Raw genomic sequence first — 19,981 nt, 5'->3', positions numbered from 1 at the left:
TAATTACACATTGACCCAAAATCTTGATAAAATAAGGGCCATTCTTTTCAAGGTGATGCCCTAAGGCCCAAAGAATTATTATGTATAGTACTTCATTGATCAGTCACCACAAACTAAAACTTTCATACTAGTCTTGACTTGTTTCTTGTTTCTTCTCCATCATCATTGAGTTTGTCCCTAAAAAATCACTTTTTCCCAATGGAATTTTTGTCTTTAGGTATTGGCAGTAAAGTCCAAGTATTGTTCTTCTCAATCTGGTCAATTTTCTCATTTATTTTTCTGAATCCAATCTTCATTGTCTAAAACATCCTTTACTATTTTTGGATCAAGCTCACAAAGTAACCATGTATCATCTTTGAGTCTTTTTCTTGTCATAACACTTGATTCAATATTACCAATGATTTTTTTTAGGTTTATGATGTCTTCTCATAATTTTTATAGCATGGGTAGTTTCCTTCTTTGTTCTTTTCTCTTTCTTGTTTAGGTTCAAGTTCATGTTTTGTATGCTCATCATTTTCTATCCAATGGTCGATATTCCCTATCTGTCACTCAAAATCTTTAGTTTGTTGCTTGACACCTACTCTACTACTTGAAAATTTGCATTTGCACTTCATCATTTCCTATCTACTATGAGATTGCAACTTGATTTGCTTGTTCATTAGGAGTATTAGGAGCATAATCATCCACATAGATGAATTTATTGTAGTCTTCAAGTTCTTCTTTGCATGTAGTATCACTTCTTTATGCAAACTCATCAACTTTCAGATTTGCACTTTCCACATCTTTGTTAGTGTTAGCATTTAAATACTTATAAGATTTTCTTTTTTTAGAATATCTAGTGCCTCTCCCATTTGATTTTTGTAAGTCAATCTAATCGATGCTACCTTGATCATCTTTCTTCTTATCTGATTATGGTTAGGACCCATGAAGTGGTCTATACCCTTGCAGTGATTTGATTATATTATTTCTTTAATTGGCTATTTATGTTTTTACCTGATTGCTAAGCTTATGGTTGAGGATCATCAATGAATATTGTTTGGTTTATTGTGATGTGATAATGCTATAGACAAGTACCTTATTCATTTTAGTAATTTATTAAAATTGGGCTATTTAAATTATTATGTAAATGAAATTAATTAGATGATTTAAGTATGTGATTTTTCATAATTGTCGCTTTAGGTATTGTTATTGTACATGTACACTTGATTGTGTTTTTTTTAATTGTATAGGACTTATATCCCTAGTAGTGGTACATGGATTTAGTGATAAGACCATTCATGTTGAGCCAATATCATCCCTATATGGGCAATGTATCATTCATTATTACTTTAATCCTCCGATAATTAGTAAATCCAAATTCATAATGTACTATGTGATTAGTTCCATGAGCATATTTGTGCATTTAATATTCTACAATGATCATGGAAAAGATTAAATTATATGTTGTTTAATGGGTTAGACGGGTTTACTTATTTGATTTAATCTTTATCTTATTTCCGGCTAATTTTCCATAGTTGAATTTCGATTCAATTGGAATTGCTTGATTTAATTTGTGTTAAGGGAGCCATTAGATTATTTAATTTAAATAATCTAATTTATATGTCACTTTGAAAAAGAGTATATATTGGCTAAAAGTCAGTTTATTCTCACTTCTCACTTTGCTATATTATGGTTTTGGGAAAAATTCCTCCAAACCCTCTTGTGAGAAATTAATGTTTTTCTCATTGTAGGAATTTGGCTCTGTAGATCATTGTGAGATTAGTCTCATTGGATTTATATCAGGATTTCTCATCTATGCTAATGGTTTCATCTGATTTAATGTCCCCATTATTTTATAGTGGTATTTCTCATTTTTCCCTCTTGGCTATGAGGTAGGGCTTTTGGGTTTTATTGGTTTTACTCCATTTTAGCTTTTGATCATGTTGCTAAATGTTAGGCAGTGGAGAAATAATGTTCCCCTCCATTTTTATGCATTTATATCACCCCGTTGGATGAGGTTAAGCATTTCTATTTTGTAGGAAATTAGAAATGAAAATTTAGGCATTGTTATGCTACCATTTTTTATGTGGCTACTTGGAAGTCAAATTTTATTTGATATTCCTTAGTTTGGGACTATTCAATTAGTGGGTTTTTTATTTTGTCAATTTCCAAGATGTTTTAGTTTTGCGTGTTTTGACATTGTCTCATTTTTCATGCCATCTGGTTTTCACCCATTTATTTGTTTGGCCTATTTAGAGATTGGATCTTATATCCCTCACCTTAATGATTAGGATCATGGAATCATAATGGTTATAGGACATTCTAGAGTATTTTATCTCTCAATCGAAACTCTTATTTCTATAGTGGATTTTGTGAACTTGTGGCATTTGCTAGATTTTTTGGATTGAAAATTCAAACCTATTTGGTGAATTTTATTGACCCTTGGTCTCATGACCCTAATCTTGAATTGAGGTTTTAGTTTCATTTTATCCAAGAACTTTGAGTTTTGAGTTTTTTAGTCTTGCCTTAGTTTGTGTGCTGCCCATATTTTGATGGGATTTTGACATTGAACCCTTAGATGGTGGAAATGGATTATATTCCATATTTCCTTTCATGTTATGTTTTTATTTCATGGATACTAGGATTCATGTAGAATCCATACTCCAAAATTGAGGTCAATTAAGTGAGTTCATGATGTATGGTTTTGTTGGATCATTGGGTTTGTGTTAAGTTTGTACTCATAAATATAGGTTGGTTGAGTGATCTTGTTATAATTGGTTTTTTTATTATGTCTCATCCATCCCTTGTTGTTTATGATCTTTGTATAGTTGGTGTGACCACACATAGGCACATGAGCATGCACTTGTCAATTTCTTTTGAGACCCAAACACCTAGTTGATATTGATAGAGTTATGTTCATTGAAGATGGGTTAGGAAAAGGCATTGCCTGCAGGAACTCATTACATGATGAGCATGGTCATATAGGGTAGACAAGTGGAGGGGCTTCTCTCATAACCCCAAGTCATGTTCTTGAAAAGATTAATGTAAAAAATGTTAGGATAAACCATGGACAGAAATAAAAACTACATGCAAATATAACCAATAATAGAAAATAATAGAACACACAAAAATGAACACAAGGCACCAAGATTTAACGTGGTTCACCCAATCCCTGGGCTATGTCCACCAAACAGCAAGTTTGATCTTATTACAATCCAGTGATTACAACCTGATTACAATCCGTAATCCCTTACAGCTCCACACTGTTGTAAGAACCAATTTCGCATCACAACATAATGAAAAATACCCAACCCTAAGCCCTTTTATACAAGTATTAAACCACTTTAGGGTTATAACATATCGATCATATGTCATCCATAATATGTTAGCTACCATGTTGGCCGCGGCCCAAAAAAAATTTTGGGCCGATGCCCCGAACCCCACTATTTATGAAGTATGTACAATACTTTCTTGATCAGTCACCACAATCTAACAATCTCCCACTTGGAGACTGATCCTGTAGCAATACAACTACCACATGGGACTCCCACTAGATTAAACCACCCTAGATTTTGCTGTTATTTTATTCATGTTCAGTCTAAAAGACCAATTGAAGCTGAAGAGGAGTTTAGCTTCTCCCTTGTTACAACCTTTGTCAACATATATGTTGGATTATCATTGGTATGTATCTTCTCTAGCTTTAATTGTCCATCCTCCAAAACTGACTGAATGAAATGGTACCGCAACTGTATGTGTTTGGTCTTAGAATGCAGAGCTGAATTCTTAGCAAGATGAATGGCACTCTGACTATCTGTAAACAAATAACTATCCTTCTAAGGATGTCCCAATTCTTCCAAGAAGAACTGAAGCCATATCATCTCCTTGGTTGCCTCTGTAGAAGCAACATACTTTGCCTCTGTAGTGGATAAAGCATTAATCTTCTGTAACCTAGAAACCCAGCTCATGGCTGCCCCACTAACAGTAAAGACATAACCTGTAGTACTCTGCCCGGTATCAATATCCCCTGCCAAATCTAAGTCAACATAGCCCTATAAATCAGTAGTGAAGCCCCCGACTCATATACCTGCTAACGACTCCCACTGCATGTGCAATATCTGGCCTAGTGCATACCATAGCATACATCAAACTTCCTACAGCTGAAGCATAGGGTACCTTGGACATCTTATCCTCCTCTTCCTATGTCTTGGGACACATCTCCTTAGTCAATTTCAAATGACCAAGTAAAGGTGTGCTGACAAATTTAGCATTCTCCATACAGAAATGTTGCAACACCTTCTCAACATAATCAGCCTGAGATAGCGTCAAGAAATCTTCATACCAAGGTTTTTTTTTGCTGCCCCCAAATCCTTCATAGCAAATGCATGTGTTAACTGGTGTTTTAGCCCCTTAATATGATCCATGTTAGACCCAGCTATAAGCATATCATCAACATATAGACATAAAATAATGTAGCTATCATCATCCAACCTCTTAAAATAAACACAATAATTTGAATGACACCTGTTATATCCATGCTCATGCATAAAACTATCAAACTTTAGATACCATTGCCGAGGTGCTTGCTTCAAGCCATATAAACTTTTCTTCAATTTGCACACTAAGTTCTCCTTATCTTTGACCTCAAAACCCTGTGGTTGAGCCATATATATTTCTTCATCCAAATCACCATGAAGAAAGGCTATTTTAACATCCATCTACTCTAAATGAAAATCTTCAGTAGCCACAAGACTTAAAACAGTATGAATAGAAGTCATTTTAACAACAAGAGAAAATATCTCATCAAAATCAATTCCCTTTTTCTGTGCAAATCCTTTTGCAACTAACCTGGCCTTAAATCTTTTCTTACCTCCTTCCTCTTCTTTCAACCTGTAAACCCACTTATTCTATAAAACCTTTTTACCTATAGGAAACTTGCACAAATCCCATGTCTTATTTTTCAGCAAAGAGTCCATTTCATCTTTCATTGAAAACTCCCACTGAATCTTACTATCCACCTGCACAGCTTCATCATAACTTTCAGGTTCACCAGCATCAATAAGTAAAATAGAATACAAAGAGGGAGAAAACCTTTGTGGAGGTCTAATTTTCCTTGTTGATCGTCTAACATTTATTGGTGTGTGTGGTATTTTTTGTTGCAGTTGTTGCACATCATGAGGAATGGCTAGAACATCAGCTTTTGGAGTATCATCCAACACTACATAATCATCTTCTTTCTTCTCATGTTGCTGCAACAGATCTTTGTACAACACTTTCTCATTGAATATGACATCCCAACTTCTAACAATTTTAATATTTTCAAAATCCCAAAGCCTATAACCAAATTCATTAATGCCATATCCAACAAAGACACATTTCTTTGATTTAGCTTCTAGCTTGGTTCTATTTTCAGAGTCTATATGAGCAAAAGCTTCACAACCGAATGTCTTGAGAAAAGAATAACTCACCTTCTTACTAGTCCATGCTTCCTCTGGAATACCATAGCCTAAAGGAGTAGAGGTACCTCTATTAATCAAATATACTATAGTATTGACAGCCTCTACCCACATGTGTAAGGGCAACCCAACATGCAACCTCATGCTCCTTGCGCACTCCATTATAGTCCTGTTCATGCATTTAGCCACTCCATTTTCCTGTGGAGTCCTTGGAATAGTTTTTTGTCTACAAATACCATTAGTGGAGCAATAATCTTCAAATTCATGACTGCAATACTCACCACCATTATCATATCTGAGACATTTTAATTTCTTACCAGTCTCATTTTCAACCAAGCATTTCCATTTCTTAAAAGTTTGAAATACATCAAATTTTTGTCTAAGGAAATAAACCCATACTTTTCTAGTTGCATCATCAATAAATGTAACATAATAATGAGAGCCACCAAGGGAAGATACCTGAGCCGGTCCCCATACATCTATATGAACAAGCTCTAATTTCTCCTTTTTGTTTTCCTTCCCTGTCTTTACAAAACTCACTCTCTTTTGTTTTCCATACACACAACTTTCATAGAAATCCATATTCACACATTTCAAACCTGGTAAAACTTTCTTTGAATGAAGTACTTTCATACCTTTCTCACTCATGTGCCCAAGTCTATTATGCCACAGTGTTGTATCATAATCTACAACAGCTATTTGTTCTCCCTGCTCAACTGCAGCAATCGTTCTTGAACATTCATTTTTCTCTGAAACAATCAAAGTAGAAGGAACAATATGACCTATACAAAGATATAAGGTGCCTACTTTCACACCTTTTGCTACTACAAGGGAACCTTTTGAAACCTTCCAATTTTTATCATTAAAAGTAACTACACAACCCTCATCATCGAGTTTCCCTGCTGAAATTAAATTCCTACTTAGTTTCTGAACATGTCTTACCTCATGTAGTAGCCAATGATTCCCATTCTGCAACTTAATCTTAATTTTTCCCTTTCCAACAATCTGACAGGGTTCATTATCCCTGAAATAAACAAGCCCAAAATCCCCTTGGACATAATCAATGAAATAACCTCTATGAGGTGTAGCATGAAATGAAGCACCAGAATATAAAACCCATGAATCATCAACACTCTCTAAAGATAGAAGCAAAGCATCCTCTTCAGATTTGTTAATTACCACATTTACCTCCTTGTCTCCATCTGATTTATCTCCTCCATTTTTCTTTTGATTCCAGCAATCTTTCTTTTTGTGCCCTGGTTTCCCACAGTACTAGCAATCATTTGGTCCTCTTGATTGAGACCTCTTCCCCTTTGAATTTCCTCTTGATTTTCCATGATTTCCAGAGTTACTTCCTCTTTCAGTCATTCTGCCCTTTCTTTGTGCATTTAAAGCACTTCCTGATGTAGATCCACTTGAGGATTTCCTATGAGTTTCCTCACTTAAAATAACACCAATCACATCATCATATTTTAGGGTACTAGATCTAGGAACATAATTGCTCACAGCCATTACCAAGCCATTCCATCTTTCAAGTAAAGAACACAAAATCAAGAGAGCCCTAATTTCTTCATCAAAATTGATACCCACAAAAGATAATTCACTTATAATAGTATTAAACTCATTTAAATGATCTGCAACAGATCCACCTTCTACCATTTTCATATTAAATAAATGCTTCATGAGAAATACCATGTTTGAAGCAGAGGGCTTTTCATACAGTGTCGTTAGGGTTTTCATCAAATCTTCTGTCATCTTTGCTTTTGTAATATTAAATGCCACTGATGGTGCCAAGCATAATCGAATGCTTTCGAGTGCCTTTCTGTCCAAGAGATCCCATTTAGCCTCTGACATAGTTCCCTGATTCTTGGCTTTGCCTTCCAACGGCTTCCATAAATCCTTCTAATATAGATAGTCTTCCATTTGCATCTTCCATAATTGGAAGTTCTGCCCATTAAACTTGTCAACCCTCAGCTTACCCTCATCTGCCATTGCTCCCACTCAATTGTGAGACTCCCACTTAACCATGAGACTTTCCTGCAGAGAATAACTAAAAGACAACCTCACTCTGATACCACTTGTTAGGATAAACCACGGACAAAAATAAAAACTACATGCAAATATAACCAATAATAGAACACATAGAAATGAACACATGGCACCAAGATTTAACATGGTTCACCCAATCCCTGAGCTACATCCACCAAACAGAAAGTCTGATCTTATTACAATCTAGTGATTACAACCTGATTACAATCTGTAATCCCTTACAGCTCCAAACCGTCGCAAGAACCAATTTCGCATCACAACATAATGAAAAATACCCAACCCTAAGCCCTTTTATACAAGTATTAAACCACTTTAGGGTTATAACATGTCGGCCATATGTCGGCCATAATATGTCGGCTACAATGTCGACCATGGCCCAAATTTTTTTTTTTGTGAAGCCCACTATTTATGAAGTATGTACAGTACTTTCCTGATCAGTCACCACAATCTAACAAAAAAAAATTTAATAAGTGATAACTAAATTTCATAAGATTATTGGAGCTATTTATTAGTTGATCTCGACAACTTCTATTGCTGTCCTAGTCAATGGTTGTTCTTCTAATTTTTTGAGTCCCTCTAGAGGTTTGAGATAGGGAGATCCTTTATCCCCTATTCTCTTTGTTATTATGGCTGATTTTTTGGGGAGATATATTGGGAAATTGGTTCAACAAGGGGTTATTAAAGGTATGCAACCTTCTTCTCAACCTCTTACTTGTTCTCATGGTCAGTTTGTTGATGATACTATTTTCATGGGTAAATTTGAAGTTAAGGAAGCTAGAAACCTCAAGCAAGCTCTTAATTTGTATCCTCTAGCTCTGGTCAGTTGGTAAATTGGAACAAGAGTGCTTTGTTTTTTATTAACACCCCTATCCCAAGATAGAAAAAAATTGCTAAAATTCTTGGGTGCTCAATAGGTCTTTTCCCTATATTTATTTGGGTCTTCCTTTGGGTCCAAAAGTTCTTGATTCCTTTTGGGAAGATCTTATAAAAAAATTTAATAAGAAATTGGTGGGTTGGAAGGGTAATCTTTTGAGTCAAGCTAGTAAAATTATTGTCCTTAAAGCATGTTTCAAAGTATTCCTACTTATGCTTTGATTCTTTTTAGAATACCAGTGAAATTTTTAGATACTATTGATAAAATTTAGAGGATTTTTTTATGAACTAGAACTGAGGAAAAGAAGAGAATGGCTCTGATTGCATGGCATCAAATTTGTAAGCTTATTAGGGATGGTGGATTGGGAATCAAGTTTATAAGAAGTATGAATAGAGCTCTTTTGGTGAAACAAGTTTGGAGAACCTATCATGATGGTAAGGAATGGAGTACAATATGGAAACATAAGGATCTTTTTAATGCTAACTCTTTATCTAATTTCTTGTCATCTCCTGGTGTTCTTTCTCCATCTACTATTTGGGAAGCTATTTAGGGAACTAAGAAGACTTTAGCCAAAGGTTGTTTGTGGAAAATTGGAAATGGGAAAAAGGTTAGATTTTGTGAAGATTCTTGGTTGATGGATCATCCTCTGATTGAGGACATTGAGGATACTACTCAAGTTGATAGATGTAGGCAAGTGTATGGGACTCTACTAGGACATTATTGGTATAACAACATTTGGGTTAACCTGCTTGATGTTGACCAAGGTTTCTATAATATCTAGATAATGTTGAATGCCTTTTCCTTGTATTCCCAACTAGGAGGATAAGATGATATGGAATGCTGACCCTAGTGTTCAGTTCAAAGTTTCTTTTATTTTTAAATCTAAGGAGAAAGGTAATCAACCTTTATGGTCTCAAGCTTGGATAAAGGGTCCATACAAAAAATAAATATCTTTTATTGGATTTTTCTTCAAAATAAAATTCTTACCCAGGATAATTTTCCAAAAAGAGGCATTAATGTAGTAAATAAATTTACTTTATGTAAAGGAGGTTTTGAAGATAGAGATCTTTTTTTTTGAACTGTTCTTATAGTCAACAAGTTTGGACTGCTATTCTCATTTATTGGAACATAACTTGGGTTCATCAAAATAATGTTGAACTTTGTTTTAAAAGTTGGAGATATGCTTCTAAGGATTTTGATGTCAATTTTATATGGAAAATTACTCTTTCACATCTCTAGTGGGGCATCTGGAAAGAAAGAAATAATAGAATTTTTAGAAATAAAGAAATGTCAGGATGGGTTCTTGGAGAAAATATTTTTAGAGCAATAAAGGAAAATTTTATATCTCAGACAAGATGTGATCAAGATTTTCAAATTGACTCTTTGATGCTACCCAAAGGTTCTAATTTTAAAAAAGATGACCCAAGATTGATGACTAGATGGAAGGATCCTCCTATCAGATGGCTTAAAGGGAACTTCGATGGTGTTGCTAAGGGAAATCTAGGTAGAGCAGGTTGTGGAGGTACTTTGAGAGATCATACAAGTAATATAATTGATGCCATTGCAATACCCATAGGTAACTCTAATAGTCACAAAGTAGAGGCAATTGTTGCTCTTTATACTATGAGACTAGCAGTTAAAACTAGTTTTCCAAACTTTTGGATGGAAGGAGATTCTTTAAACATTTTAAATATGCTTAATCATAAAAATTATATTACTTGGTTGATTGAGGTGAGTGTTATGGAAATTAAAACTTTAATGAATAAATTTGAAAAAATGATTATATCCCACACATTCTGTGGAGGTAATGTGGTGGTAGATTGGATTTCCAACTATACTGTCCAAATGGGATATAAGATGATGTGGAATGGTGATTTAAGAAGAAATGTGGATCTCAAATCCCTTATTAATTATGATACAACTCATGTGATGGAGGGAAAAATTTGCTAAGATTAGCAATTTAATGATATTTGGGAGTGGGGTTACAGATATCAGTGTTCTTTCCCCAAGGAAGTACATTTATGTGATTTTAATCCTATCCATCCACATATCAATTTTAAGAAATGCATTATTTTTTTCAATGAATGCATGGTATTTGATCAATTCTTCTATTCTTAGTCTCCATTTGATACTGGTTTATTACAGCAATTTGAAATCTTTAGAAATGGGTGGAGAGCCACAAAATCACAAGGCTTGGAAGGCAAAAGATTATGTATGGAAGATTCTATAAAAGGGTAATGTGAACAATTATTTGGAGTGTCTTCATGGGTTTAAACCTCATGTTACTATGATGTTCTTCAAAAATTGGATTGAAGATAGGGTTTCTCTGCATGGTGTGACTGTGCATTTGATTGAGGAATTTATAGTTGAGGTGATGAGTTTGCCAACATAAGGTATTAAGTTTAGCAAAGAAACAAGTATTTCAAATGTAGTGTTCAAGAAATTTTCCAAAATGGAAGCAAAGGAGAAAAACCTAGAGAAGAATGGCAATTTTTATGAACTTGGTCAGATAAAGGTCATCTAGCAAGATGTGCTCTTGTGTATTCATGAGTATTTTATCTTAGATGGTAGAGCTAAACATGTGCATAAATTTCACTTTGTGTTCCTCAACCACTTTAGGCACAAAGATAGGCTCTCATTTCCTTTTTATTTGAGATTTTCTTTACTCCAAAGTTTGCAAGCTCATAGGAAAAAAGAGTCACACCCTATTCTACATGAGAGGTTAATTTTACTTATTGAGGGTTATTGTAAAAACATGGCCATTGTGTCTTCTCCTCCTTCTGATAAAAAGAAGGGCTCTATTAGTGAAACTTACTCTAGGAAGAGTAAGGGTGAGGAGACTATCAAGGGTAAAAGGAGGGGTCTAAAATAAGAAACCCAACAAAATCCTCAACACAATGTGGAAGAGATTACTGAGTTTGATGACTTGGAAAATAAGAAGAGAAAAATTTGGAGGAGGAGGAGAACATGGATGTGGGAGATTCTACCTCCAATTTGGAAGGTTACCTGAATAGTAAGGGTGAGAGTGGTAAGAAAGATGAGGAAGAGAGTAGTGAGAAAAATTCAGGGTCACGTAGTGTTGTGAAGAGGGAAATCAGAGTGAGCATTCCAAGGGAGTGAGGGATCAAAAAGAGGAAATGGATAAGGAAAAGGAGGACCCTTCTAATGTTAATGTAAGGGAAGAGGAAAGGATAGATAAGGATGAGTCTTCTGGCAGAGAAGAAATGAGGAAGGAGAAAAATAAGTATCTTCAAAGGGAAACTATGCTTTCTTTTCTACATACTGCAAAACTTAAGGCTAATAGCTCATTGCAAGCTAACTCATGGATGTATAATGAATTAATGAGCCTCAAAAGGAAAATGGAAAAGGTGCAATAGAACCAAGTTATGGACCGTGCTGAGATTAGTCAGATGGAAGTACAAGTGGGTAATATATCAAACAAACTAAAGGACTATGAACACAATCTTCATCTACTAATCAAGGAAAGTGGAAATAATATGGAGTAGGTAACTTCTAGTATTTGTGCTACTGTTGCAAGTTTAGGGAAGCATACCAATGAAGAAATTATGTCTTCAGGGGGACCAAGTAAAAGAACTAGGTAGAGCTCTAGGAAAAGGATAGTAGAGGGTACTGGTGGTTTGGCTATTGATACCATTCAAGGTCCTACAAAGATCAGTAAAGAGGTGGTCAAAATGATAAAAGAGCTGCAATAGCAACCTCTAATGTCTCTAGTTTTTTGTCTCTATTTTTAGTACTGGTTCTGGTTATTAATATTGATCCTAGTTATTGGTCACTAGTTTTGGTTTTTTTATTTGGTATTTGTCTATTGTTAAAACTAGTTTCCAGATCCTTGTAAAACTTGGGTTTGATTTATGGTCCTTTTTTGTGGTTTCAAGTCCCTATAAAACCTTATTTTGCTACTATTTAAACTGTAGGTTTCAAGTCATTGTAAAACCTAGTAGTGCTTCATGGTTTATCTTTTTCTTTACTGTTAAAGGGTTTCGAGGTCCCTTCAAAACCTTTTTTTACCTTAATCTAAAACTAAATGAATCAATGAATAATAAAACTAAGATGATAAAATGTGAAATACTTGTATGGTTCATCTAAGAGTATGTACTTGTATGGTCCATCTAAGGGAAGGTGTCTATATGGTTCATCTGAGGGCATAGTGTGATGGCCTCCTAAGGTAGTCCCAAGGGAGAATTTTTGCACAATGTTTAGCTTGGGATCCACAATGCCAAATGATCCACTCTCCACTAGAGTCCCTACATAGTAGACCTATAGAGCATCTGACTAGGATATGTTGTATTGCACTGTCTCACAATCTCGATTTTAGTCCTCTATACTATTTGGCATGAGTATTAGCCATGTGTGATTGTGTTGTGTTTTTTTGGTCAAATTATTATTTCCATAAACATGATGAGAGTGGGCCTATGGGAACCACATGGTTGGGAGGTGTAGCTACCTATACCATTATTAGGGACTAGTGTACAAAGAGGGTCTATTTCTAGTTTAAGGTCGACACTAGATATTCACTTGCTACTTTTGTGTATCAGGAGCATGTTCTTTAGTGATTTGTGATTTACTTTGGATGTATTTGATATCATGTTTAGATGATGATTAGTATGTTACTTGATGCATTCCTTTATCATTATGTTGTATAATGTTGCTAGATGATGTTTCTTACCATTGCTTTGAATTACTGATGCTATTGGTAGATTAGTATGTTGGATGTACTTATTCTTATGATCCTTAGTTGATGGTTATTGGTAAGAATAATTTCATGAGAGAATTCTAACTATCTTTTTGTCAATTTGAGATTCTAACTATGATACTGGTAAAGTATAGCATGAGCATAGTAGATTGTATCACATGGTTATATTAAGATGTATCACATGACTATAGTAAGAATCACGCATGGGTATAAAGCATCGCATGACTATAGAACTACTATAAATTTGGAAAATAAATGATTATGTGACTAAAAATTTTAGTTGCAAGACTAAAAAGTTTAGTCACATGACTAGAAGTGACTATGAGTTACTAAATAAATGACTAATTTTTTCAATGGGTAAAATCACCATGTTAGAGAAAGATAAATGACTAAATAAATGACAAAACAATTGATCACCAAAAATGATTTACTAAATAATCAAATTATTTTTTATCAGATTAATACATTATTTAACTTTTATAACTTTTATTACTCATTGATGAAGCTTTTGTCCTATCAATACACTATTATCAGTTAACTTCCTCAAATTTTCTCTTTTAAATATGTCTTTTACCATTTAAATTTATCTTTTTATTTTTTATTTAAATTTTATTTCTTTGACACATTTATAAAAAAAATTAGAATGAAAAGGTAATTTCATTTAGTTTCTATGAAATGATTAAAAACAAAAAAAAATGGTTTTTTCTTTTGAGAAAAGTCCAAACATGATAATTTGGTATGCTTGCACATTCCCCATATTAGATAGTTGAGTTTCAACAAAGTGCCAAAGTTGTATAGAAATGCAGATGATGTGAGACAAGCTTTAACATTTTGGGAGAAATTTATCTTGTTGCCAAAAACCCTTTTAGAGAATGCAAGGATCTTAAAGGTTGGAGGCTTCTCCAATTTCCTCCTTTTTCAATTAAGGTAAAAGAAAAGACAAATTTAATGATATAGGGGGGAAATATCTCTTATACTAGTAGTGGGTTTTTATCACATTCTTATTACAAATAGAATTCTAATATTACTAAATAAGAAAATAATACTAAAGAATAATGATTATAAAAATTAAAATATTAAAATGAATAATATTATAATAATAAATAATAATTCAAAAGGAATCATCAATTTATTAATAATGTGATATATAATATATGATTATTTAATATAAGAATATAATATATACAATATCTAAAACATCAAAATCTCAAATATAATAATAATAATAAATTTGATAATAGAATATTATCAAATTTATTTAAAAAAATAATATTATGATATAAAATTATATATGGTAATAATAAAATGCCATAGCAAGCATTCCAATGGAAATCGATTTTTATGAACATGTAGTTTCGGATGTTAGGGAAGTTTTCACTAAGGGAAATTGATCTAAGAAACAAGTCATTCATCTAGTGCGATGAAAGCTCTTCAATTTCTACTTCAAATGAGAGGCCTAAGGTTTTAGTTGTGCAAATGGAAAAAGATAAACCTTAATTATAAACATGTTATTGCTCCTAGGAATATGCACAAGATAGGGATGAGGAGACTTTAGGTAGGGGGCAAAGATAGTCCACACTCACCACCTCTACTCATGACCAAAACTTGCTTCTAATTATGGAAGATTGCCTATGCTACATTCTAGAGGTAAATATCTGACAGTATAGCATCTAATTCCATAGAAAACCTAAGCTATTATTATATGTTTACCCTAATAAATATACTATGCAAGTGCAAGGTGTGTGCTCTACTGAGCACAAATGGAGGTGATGCTACTTAGAGATGTAGGAGAAGCCTTACAGATTATAGGCCCTTCTACCCCCAATCGAAATAATAATGATTAAACATGATTCATAATGAAGAACCTATGTTGCACAAGGCATAATGTTACTACCTACAATTCACAATGGAAGAAAAATAAATGGATACCCATAGGTTAAATTTGGTTAGTTTGTAGGTTTTGAAGTCTCAAATCTAGCCTATTTGGTGATTTTCTTAACAAATATTTCATCTTTGTAGGTGATTATGAATTCATTGACATGGTTAATTTTTGGGTAAATAACATTAATTAGGTGTTGGTGGATATCAATGTCATGGCATAATTTGAGATTACTTGACCCATAATAGAATATGCATTTTTGGTGGAGGTGCTTCCTAATTTGGTGGTGGGGAGCACAGATAATGTATAGGGATTCTCAAACATCATGCACTTCATCAGTAATCTTCTTTGGATGACACACAATTCCCCTACTAGACCAAAATAGTAGCTTTAATCTCATCTCAACAAAGTTTTTTTTTGAACTATAATACATGATATTCTATCTCTCTTATCATTTATTGTTTAAATAATAACTTTTGTTTGAATGCAATAATATTTACTTATGGTTCCTAGTTATATTTTCTATACAAATGGTAATTTATTTCTATCAATAGTAATAACCATAATCACCTTGGTGGAAATATTTTTCAATCTTCATCTTCATCCTATTTATGTGTCAAAAACTAAGAACAATGGGCATTATTTAGCCATATCCATTGAGACAACAATGTCCTAGAGTATATGATATGTAGGGTTAGGAGGAGAAAGGAGTAGCATGAGGAGGTAGTGACTACATCAAGGCTTGATAACATTTCTTATTTGGACAAGATATAGGATATCTGTGTCCACTTAGCTTATGCATTTGCATTTGATTCTTTCACTTCTACCAAAACCATCATTTAGTTTTAGCACAAAATATTAGAAATTAATATATATATAATACCCATTACCCTAACTTTTTAAAAACCATTTCATGAACTTCAAAATACTACCCATAAAAATCCTAAATTTTCACATACATGATTTTGGGTCCACCAAGATGTTGCCTACTACTCATGAAATTAATGAAGAAAAATTCTTCAACCCTGATATTTTAAATCTACCTACTTGAAATGTTAATGTTTATGTCTATTCCCTACCTTTAATTACATCTCTATATAGGCTTTTAGGTATTAAAAAATATAGTGTTGTCCTCAACTTAAGAGGATCTCTATAAGATGTGTTCTAATGAGCTTCCTTGTTTGATCTTCTTGTACATTTTAGTAAGAACATCTTAAATGAGAAAATTAGGGGTTCACCTATTAAAATTGAAAAGTAATTATCACACTTTGTCTCATATAGGATGGATTTGGGAATATTTTGTAGTGCACCAATATTACAATCAAAGGAACCAGCAAATACAAATATATTTTTCTTTTTCAATGAAAGCATTTTTATTTTATTTTATTTGTTTATATTTATTTTCCTTGATCTACAATATTGATGTACATTACTACAATACATTTAACTAACTTCACTAACCACTTTAGTTCCTTCCAACCAGAACATTATTTGAAATTCTAACAAAATTTATTTATAACCAAATGTATCAATTTCAAATGGAGACACACATTTTCTCTTAGAATCATTTTAGAAACAAAAACATAACAACTTTACTCATTTTTGTATACTATAGAATAGTGCATGATATATAAATTTCTTTAATCACTGAATGTAACATCATATCAACAAGTACAATCCACTTATACAATTTTCCAGCTTACAAGCTGTCATAAAACACAATATTGGGAGTTACCCAAGGGTGACTCTCCCTAATACAATAAGAATTCACTTGGAAGTATGTTTTTGCTGCACATGAAAATAAGACAACATCCTTCTTCTCTTCAATTCTTCAATCCATAGATCACAACCTATTGTACAACACAAACCAACAAGCCCATGGTACTCTCCTCCCAACCTTAGGCCTTTTAAAGGCCACCCCCGAGCAGGGAGAACCTTGACTAGGTGGACATACATTACTAACAACCATTTACAACACAATGCTCACATTACAAAACTGTTCACACATTTTACAGTTGACAAATAAAACCACAAAAATTCCCAACCAAGGTAGACCACTTAGGATCACATGTAGATCCATCTCAAGGGGTAAGGGTGGAAAATGAATGTTGAGGAGACTCCACCTACAACTATGCCTTCATTAGGCTATACATTTTATACACATGCCTTCACAAGGCAACCCAACACTACATACATGCCCTCACATGGCATCTTTACAATACTTATAACTCCAGCAAGGTGGCATATGGGACCCATAACACCCATATGGCATCCCTCTCCTACACTAGGAGAGACTCTTACCCAACACATTCCCTATGCACCCCTTACCCTCACAAGGCTCTCTTTCCCTCCCAAGATATGAGACTCACCTTGTCACACCCAAAATAGAAAATTGCAACAAGAACATATGAATTCACAACACAAAGTAAATCACAATACACACATACACCAAAATTGAAACATGATCCCTCAACCTTACACAACACAACATTACAACACACCATATTACAACTACATTACAGAAAACTCACATGCATAACATAATAAAAATAATCTACTTAACAAAAAACTTTCATAGCAAGGGTACATAAGGTTACCAACCTAGTTTCCAAGCAAATTTGAGCTCCCTCTCTTTTTACCAGCAATCCTCCTCCTAAGCTATCTTCTTCTCCTTGTTTTTTCCTTTCCAAAATTTTACCCCACTTAGATTCTTTTTCCAGATCCATCCAAAAATTCTCCCCTCAAGAACTCTCCCACCCACTCTCTCTAAAGAATGTTTTCTTTTGATGCTTAAGTTTCCAAATTCGGCCAACTTGGGAATCCACAATTTTGGGTGCTCTTTTCAATGCCTAGGGAAGCTTATAATACTAAAAAATGCCCCTACCCCCTAGGTATATCATATGGGCTTTAAAATAAGACCTCAAACTACCCCTAGGGATGGTGTAAACCTCCTAGAAATTCACAAAAGGTGTGCATTCGACCTAGCATGGAAAGAATCCCTCTTGAACCCATAAATACACCTAGGGAAAAGAAATCCTACCAAACCACTCCTTGGTTCACTCAACCACCTACCATACCACTAAGCATGCTACAAAGGAGAACATGTGTCAAGTGACACCACAATACACATAACACACTTGGCAAGCCATCAAGAAAAAAAAAATTACTTTTATAGAATCACAATAATACACACAAATTGGTTTTACAAATAAAATACAAGGGTAAAAAGGTTATACCCTCCTTAGGTTTAACCTTGGTTTTTCCAAACACCTAGCAAGGTTCTCCATAAATCCATGGGCTTCTTTCCTGCAGACTTATTGCAAATATCAGTAGTCCAAGAATAAGGTGATAAAATGATATCATAAATATAAATAACATAGATTCTATCATCAATGAATAACATAACTAATATGAAATATGTATTTCCATTCATATCACATTACACACTTCACATTTGTAGCAATTCTCTAATCTAGATAGTAAAACATTATGATCATTTATTCTTACAGAAAATTATGGAATTAATCTACCTTAAGCAATGCATCAAATATAATATAAGTATACAATTCTAGTTTATTCAAATGATACATGAAATCTTAATGTTACTCTAAATATGCTAAGACATGATAATCTAGCACCATATGGAGACCACAACTCAAAAATCAAACATTCACTTGAGTATAACATAAGCTTTAATCATGACATATGGATCATCAAGAAGGTAAGTAAGCATATCTGAACAACATCATAAAAACTACTTAGAATATTAGTGTCCTAGTAACATCATAAGGAATCATCATATAGCCTAATGATACAGGTATCAATGTCCCAATAACATAACATGAAATCAAATAGTCTAAGGATCAAAATATCAATGTCCATAGGGGGTAATAATGTGTCATCTAGAGTCTAACTATCAAAGTCCAAAAGAAACAAAATGTCAATAGTGCTATGATGGTCGAGGTGAGACATGACATCCTCCCCCTCTGGGCATGAACTTCCTCCTGGAGTTCATCAAATAGATAGGGGTAGTCACGTCTTATCTGCATCATGTCCTCCCATGTGGCTATGACCTCATCATAGCAATCCCATTGGACCTTAACCTGGTCCACTTCTCTACCTCGAAGTTGAAGGGTCCTGCGGGAAAATATGCGAATGGGCTCTAGGGACAGCTGGCCATCTAGTGCTACCTGCATAAAACCCCAATCTATAACATGAGATGCATCATAAATATACTTTCTCAAGGAAGAGACATGAAAAATATCGTGGATGCGTGATAGGCTAGGTGGCAAGGCTAAGCGATAAGCAATTGGTCCTATCCTCTCCAAAATCTCAAATGGCCCAACAAATCGAGGAGCAAGCTTAGAGCCCTTTCCAAAATGGATTGGACTCTTGTGCGGATGCACTCTCAGAAATACTCTATCTCCCACCATAAAGGCTCGATCTGTCCTATGGGCATTAGGATACTTCTTCTGTTGGTCTTGAGCTTTTTTGAGATGTTGCCTAATCAAAAAGATTTGCTGCTCCATTACCCTATCCTCAATCCTATCCCAACTTAATGGTGTCCTACAAGGTCTGCCATATAGGGCCTGATAAGGTGGCATGCCCAAAGAAGGATGGTGCCCATTATTATAGGAAAACTCTACTAGATGCAAATACTCTTCCCATTTAACTTGATTATCCATCACATACATGCGCAACATGTCCTCTAATACCTGGTTAACTCTCTCAGTCTGCCCATCTGTCTGAGGGTGGTATGTTGTGCTCAAGTTAAGCTTAGTCCCTAGGGCTCCTTGTAACTCTCTCCAAAAGGAGGAGGTAAATATAGAGTCTCTATCAGAATTAATCTTGCGAGGAATGCCATGGAGTCTCACAATGTCTCGCATGAATACTTGTGCTACTATAGGAGCAGTGAAAGTGGTACATATAGGTGAGAAGTGGGCCACCTTGGTTAATGTGTCAACTGTTACCATGATGGCATCGTGATGATGAGAAGACATAGGAAGAACCACAACAAAATCTATAGAAATAAC

Source organism: Cupressus sempervirens, chromosome 8 (assembly GCF_028749045.1).
Source record: "Cupressus sempervirens isolate cs-2001-9-10 chromosome 8, ASM2874904v1, whole genome shotgun sequence".
NCBI lineage: Eukaryota > Viridiplantae > Streptophyta > Pinopsida > Cupressales > Cupressaceae > Cupressus > Cupressus sempervirens.
This window is presented reverse-complemented; position numbering follows the sequence as displayed.